A 7,127-nucleotide genomic window follows, 5' to 3' on the forward strand; every position below is an offset into this window, starting at 1 on the left:
TCTGTATTAGTAAGAGTTTATCTCTATTAAATCAGTTCCTTAATTGCAGATATTTTATTTAGGAAAAGCAAGGGAGGGCATTTAGTGTTACCTTCTTCTTAGAGCAGCTTTCTAGCACAAGTGTGAAGTTACCAACTTTCCATATTTTAGACACTATTTCCTCCATCAGTGGGACATCAGATAAATCTTTTGTGTGTGAGCTCAGTTTTTCTGGCTGTAAAACAAATATTTCAACTTGGGTGGTGTAAACTGTGGAGTGTAGCTGTATATTATAAAAGCATACTGTGCCAGTTTTTTTAAAGCAACCGCCTTTCCCCTTTGATACTGCCATCGTGCCTCTCAGTCATGCATTTACAAGCATGAGCATTCAATGGGAACTGCTGCAGGTTCAGCACTTTTGAGAAACAGCTTGCTTAGAAGTCTAAAGTTGGATTTAGAAGCTTAACATTTTTGGGAAACTTGTCTGTAATCCTCACAACTTATTGTTGTTAAGGCAAATATCTATCCAGTATATTTATGCTGCGACCACTTTAGATTGTTTTACTTCTACTCTGGATAACTAATACTGGTTAAGGAAACCTGTCCGTAACTTAGGGTGAGAGAACTGTCAGAATCACTCTCAACCCCGTTTCTGTAACAGACAGCACTGTGTTGTCCAAATCAAGTTGTAGGCTTAGTAAGTCTACCTAGGTATCCAGAAATTTACCTAATGAAGGAAGAAAGTTTAATTACAGTTACAACAGAACTAAAGAACATAGATAAAAATAGTGTACCCCACTCACTTCTTTCATTAAGGAATTGGGCCAAAATAATCTGTGCGTGTTACTCTCTAATTCTATGAAACCAAAACATTAAATACTTAATTTTTGTCACAGCATAATTTGAATCATTTGCATAAGGGGTGAGTTCAAGATCAGGTATTTATTAGCCAGACTAATTTTATTTTTCAGTTAAACTTGCATTTTGGGGCTTTAAAAGTGAAGCAACATCTAAGGGAAGGGCAGCAATCCAAAATATACTGAAAAGAACTGGCATTAGCTCTAACTTTGTCCTGTCTGTTGAGCAAACGTAAGTTAATTTGTCCTTGAACCTGGAAACTGGGTGCTGTCTAGAACAAGACAGAAAAAGCACATTTTAGTAGTTCAGTTGCCACAGGATCTGAGATCTGCCTGCCTGCCAGAGGTCAGGAGTTTATGCCAAACAGTGGAAACTAGAAAAGACTTTCAGCTGTGAACAAGAGGCTTACAATAAACAATGGAGAAAAAATTTCCAAGAGGAAACATAAAATAACCTGACACATCCTTGGGTTAGCTGGTCGACCACAGAAGTGGAGAACAAATACTAAAATTCAAGCCAGGAATACAATCTCCACTACATCCTTCCTTCTCTTCCCCTCCTTCCCCCTCCCCTCTCATCGGGTTACAAGAACAGTTCTTTATTTAAGACAACATCCTCTTGTGAGTGCTATATGTGCTTTTTGAAATGTGCAACGTGCGCCACAGTTTGCCAGTCAATCTGTGCTATAGAATCTTCTGCCTCCCTCTGGTATTTCAAGCTAGTGATGAAGGTGAAAACTAATGAAATACCTTGAAATTTTCAGACTGCACAAAGTATTAGAGCTAAGACGTTTCTGCACTTTAAGCTCTGAGGACCTACAGCTAACCTGAACTTATCCTATAATCCTTAGCCCTCTTCTTTATTTCTGTAGGTACCACAAATACCAATTGCTATGACGTCTCACCTATCACAGAATCACAGAATGGTTGAGGTTGGAAGGGACCTCTGGAGGTCATCTGGTCCAACCCCCCTGCTCCAGCAGGGCCACCTACAGCCGGTTGCCCAGGCCCATGTCCAGACGGCTTTTGAGTATCTCCAAGGAGGGAGACTCCACAACCTCCCTGGGCAACCTGTGCCAGTGCTTGGTCACCCTCACAGTGAAAAAAGTGTTTTCTGATGTTCAGATGGAGCCACCTGTGTTTCAGCTGGTGCCCATTGCCTCTGGTCCTGTCACTGGGCACCACTGAAAAGAGCCTGGCTCTGTCCTCTTTGCACCTTCCCTTCAGGTATTTATACACTGATAAAATCCCCCTGTACAACCTATAGTTGTAGATTACTGGATTTTTAAAAAATCCTTATTGATAACAGATAACTGGTAATCTCTCATGTTGTTCCAGCATGTGCCAAATAGCATGCTATATCGAAAGGTTCCCTAGGAAATGTCGTTTTATGATGCCTATGAAATTTCTAATATAACAGTTAAGGAATGGCCAGGTAGTCCATCACGTAAACAGCTTCAGATTTTTGTTAGCTCTTTGGCAGGTCTCATCAGCTTACACCAGCTTCCTTAATAAATGTGCCTTTTATTCTGTCACGTGGCAAACTCATCTGTTACCTGAAGAACCACGAGTAATAGTTAATTACTTGTGCTAACAATTAGTGCTAAACTTATGTGATGCACTGAAAATACAAGACATTGCTGGCACTAACTTGCTCGTGTTATCTGTATTATTTCAGGTGTTAACTGAAACATCAGATCTGACAAAGTGGTGTGTGGGCACTGATGAAAAGGGAGAAAATATGGCTACATCTAACCATTAACTGCTTGTCTCATCTCTTACGTTTGCGATACCCTTATTCCTCTGGCTGGCTGGCTGCATGTGACAGCAAGTGCAAAGCCTTGCTCACACTTTGCTAAGCACCCACCAGAAGAAGACAAGACAACTATCTGCTACTGTCCCATGCTTGTTTCTCTTTTCTTCCTTACATCTTCTTCCCTCTATTTTCTTCCTTGGATTTCCTTCCAGGGATGGCATGCTCTTCAGTGTGAAAGCTGGGCCGAAGAAACGCCTTACAAAGTGCAACAAATAGCCTTCCTTGCAGCATACAGCCAAATGACAACCAAAAAATATATAACAGATATATTAGATAAACCTCTTTCATCAGCCAGAAAAATAGCATCAAATGTATCATTTATCAAAGTCTCATGGTTATTGACAATTACAGAAATCGCATGCTGTTTTGACTGGGGAATAATCTTGTTTGTGACCTTGTTTGTTGTTGTGACCTTGTCTGTGTTTGTTGGGACACGAGGTCACAACAAGACCTCACACACAAGGTTCAACTCCATTTGTGACGGAGTTGAAATTTAAACTTCTTTAAATTTCTTTCAGGATTTCTCTTTTGTTGTGGTTACATTGCTCTTACAGAGCAAGCTGTAGTAGTAACATCTGCTGTACCAGCAAAAGACCTGTGGGCTTAAAAATTCTCCAAAAGGTTGCAAACTGAATCCTAGTCTTCAGACTGACAAATAAGACTGTCTCTACAAGAGAGGAAGACTCTTGCTAAAAGAGAAAACACTGTACCCAACACAGCAGTTGCTCCATGAAATACAATTTGGACAGTATGACATGATCCAAAGATGTCCTGTGTTGTGGCTGACATGGAGCCATGAGTGATTTTGGAACTTTACAGTCATTTTGTTGTTGGTTTTTGTTTTTTTTTTTCATTTCAGAGAGCAGGTGTGTTCACAGACTGCCATGCTTTGGGAAGAAATGATACCTTATTTAATGACCACACACACAGATTGGTTCTCTCAAAGTTGGGCAAAGTCCTTAATAAAAACACCATAACATAAAATTCAAAACTTGCTAGAAGACATTGATCAGCACCATTGTGATCTCACTTTTCTTCCTATCTACAAGTTAAAAAAGCAGTTTACTGCTGTGGTGTTACAGCTAAAGAAATAATGCAGATAACAAGCACATGCCATTTAGTTCATACGTGGTGTGAAAAGCCTGTGCAGCTGCAACCATACCGAGCCCGAGTTACAACATTCATTATTCATTTGAAGCTTTTGGCTTCAGTAAGTGTAAGTGAAGAGGGATGCTTTAAGTAGCCCACAAAGTACCCCACTCTGAAATTCCAGCATTAATTTGAATTTAGTCATGTTTCCACATGTTTTGAGGAAGATGCAAGTAAAATCAGCTACAGTATTTGAAATTCCCAGAAAGAGTATAAAGTCAGCAAATGTACTTGTTTTATTGGCTGTTTTTTATTTTTGTTTTTTATTTTGCTAACTTCAGTTGGTTTAGGTAACAGCTGGATAAAAGAAAGGAAAAAGACTCCATCCTTTATGACTTGAGTTTTATCTGCTTTTTGATCTGTGGTCAAACAAATATAACTTTTCTCCAACCCAGTATCTAGGGCTTCTCATGAAATACTGTTGGTTTTCTAATTCTTTCTGGGAAATTCACTTTCTGAAAGAGTCACTAGGAAGGATCTAATTGTTAGATTAGCTGCTATTTTGAAATTATTTCAATGTATTGATTGCATGAAAATGATGTTAATCACAGGAGCAACTGCAGGCAGCAGCTGGCTGTTCTTCCTTCTTCAGCCTCTTTTAGTCCCATTAGATCATGATGTTTTTAGGACTGTGGCACTTTGCAAGTTGCATGGTTCCAGCCACTCTGTTCAGAGCAGTCTGGGAAGGTATTAGACGAGGACTTTCAAACAGCTTTTCAGTGACACAGCTGAGCCTACGCTATGTGATGGATCCCGATGACCATTTTCCTCCATCTTGAAGAAAATGTTTGATTTATAGTCAACCTGAGGCAGGAGAAAGGAGATGCTCAGGAGAAAGAGGAGATGCTCCACAGACGTGTTCCTGTCTGCCACCACTCCTTCAGTTGAGTCAGTGGTGATACTTTGTCAGTGCTTTGCAAAGCCAACGTCTTAGTGGCTATACCGTTCCTCACTTATGCAAATGCTGTTGTTTTTTCTGTGGTTACTTCTCTCCTGCCTTTGAGAAGCATGGCAGAAGTTCAGTGACATCTCTACAAGGGCAGCCCCTTCCTCATTTGCCTCATCCTTTAAACATGGAACAAAGGGGATGCTCAGATTGTTCCCACTGAAACACTGCTGGAAAGCGCCCAGATAGCTATATCCTTCACGGGAGTTCAGATTCAGGACTTGGCAACGCTGGCAAGTTACTCTGCTGGCTCCAGGGCGTCTGCTCCTCCTCTGTGCACCTTCACAGTGACCTCGCATTGCTCAGCAGCCTCAGTACCGTACCCAGGGATTTTCCCCCTACCTTGGCCTGTACTGCAGAGTTGAGCAGGGAAATCCCAATCACTCCTCATAGCTCTCTCTGCTGTTTTGCAGCACCTGGTCTAGCTCAGATTCAGACAGAGGTTGACAAAACGTAGGGAAAAGCTCCTGAGCAGCGAGCGCTTTGTCCCTGAAACTCCAGAGCAATCAGACCGCTGTTTCCCTTCATACTTTGGGACGCTGACACCAGCTATCTTGTTACGCAAGAAAGAGAGTTCAATGTTCTCTGGACTATACTTCTGCCCAGAAAGTTGGAGGAAATCAAACTGGCCGAAGGGGCTTACCATGGCATCTTCAGGGGATTCCAGCCAAAACCCGACTAAGTTACAGAAACTGTTTAGACAGAGCAACGGCTTGGCAACTCAGGCTTCTCTTGAAGACACTGTGCTATAAACTATAATAATTATTCTTTCCATGCAGTATTAACTAGTCTTTAATTCTGGCAAGAGGAACAGAATCGATTTTCCTGAGTGAAATTCAGTTACCGATTGTTTTTTGATTTTGCAGCTGAGGGCAGATCTGTGTCCAGCCAGGGAGATGCAGAGGCCAGAGGAGCTGCTGCTGAAGGATCTTTACCAAAGCACAAGAGGAGAGAAGACAGATGATTCCAAAAGCGGCCAAACGACGTATTTTTGTTTGCTTTCCTTACTCTTTGGTTCCGCTGATCTTTCAGAGTTTTTCCAAAAGGGTATCTTAACTGTTATTTTTACTGACCAGTAGCGCAGAAGGATATTGATTAACATCTTTGCAAGTGATGTGTAGCATTTCTGTTGTTCACGTGCATTCTGGTAACATGCTAATGAAATTTGAAAGACTTCCAAATATCTATACAAGTCATTATTTCTATGAAAATGTACCCAATTAGTACTCATTATTCTAATCAGTCATACATGCCATTAATGTGTGGTTTCCTGTATAAACGGTAACATGTAGAAACAATGTTTCAGCTGATAACAATGAGCAGCTCCAACTTGAAAGGGTGTAATATATAGCAAATTTATTCAGAAATAAACAAAAAGCATTCGTCAACATGAATAACATTCACAATACTGAATAAGCTCTTTTTAGGAATAGGATTTTTAGCCCCCGATAGTGGGAACGGAGTTAGCCAACTTCTCGCAGCACTGAATAGGAATCATCCAGGATTCATCTGAGTAATCTCTCTGATGTGAGGCCAGGCTGCTGCGTGCTCGCTCAGAATTAGCAGAAGTAGAGCGCTGTGACTGTGACTTCTGTAAAGAACTTCCCATGGTTGACTGGTGGGCAGTTAAAAGAGAAACAGAAGTCATATTAAGTTGTGAAGTTTCAGACTAAATACTAAAAAAACCAGTTACAGGTCAATTCACTAACATATTCCCCCTTGCACGCCGCTTGGCTGTGCAGAATTCCAGCTTGTTCTGGAGCGTAGAGGATACAGCAACGGAGGAGGAAAGCTGGAAACTGAATTCCTCCAGGCCGTTTCCTTCTTTTCCTCCAGGTGAATGCAACTTGTTCCTATTTTTGTTACGGGAAGGATTGGCTACACTGTTATTAGGATCCAAAACCAGACACGGCTAAAACTTTTTCTTGGGGCCTTTGCCCCTTCCATGCTGTCACATTCCAGACAGTAAAAAGCAAGTAAAGATACCACATATGCATCTAATGCTTTAAGTAGGTGACTTCATGTCTGTATGTTGCTTTTAACTCAGGGTTCCTCAGAGATCATCCCCCATTTACATTGACTTTAAAAAGAAACCTAAGTAGCCTTACTCCAGCGCCCATGAAAAGTTAGCACTCTCAAATTAAAACAGCATTAGTTTTCTTCTGCCGGTGGTGCCGCGAAGGAGGCAGCAGCTCGGGCAAGTGCCAACAAGCCGTGCCATTCATCGCGGTCCTGCCGTTGGTATTTGGAAACGCTCCGCCGCCGCCGCGCACGGCGGCTGTCGGGGCGAGGGGCCGCTGGGGCCGCGCACGGCGGCTGGCGGGGCGAGGGGCCGCTGGGGCCGCGCCCAGCCGCCGCTCGGGGCCGCTCCCCTGCCGGC

This window comes from Ciconia boyciana, chromosome 5, assembly GCF_034638445.1.
Source record: "Ciconia boyciana chromosome 5, ASM3463844v1, whole genome shotgun sequence".
Classification (NCBI taxonomy): domain Eukaryota; kingdom Metazoa; phylum Chordata; class Aves; order Ciconiiformes; family Ciconiidae; genus Ciconia; species Ciconia boyciana.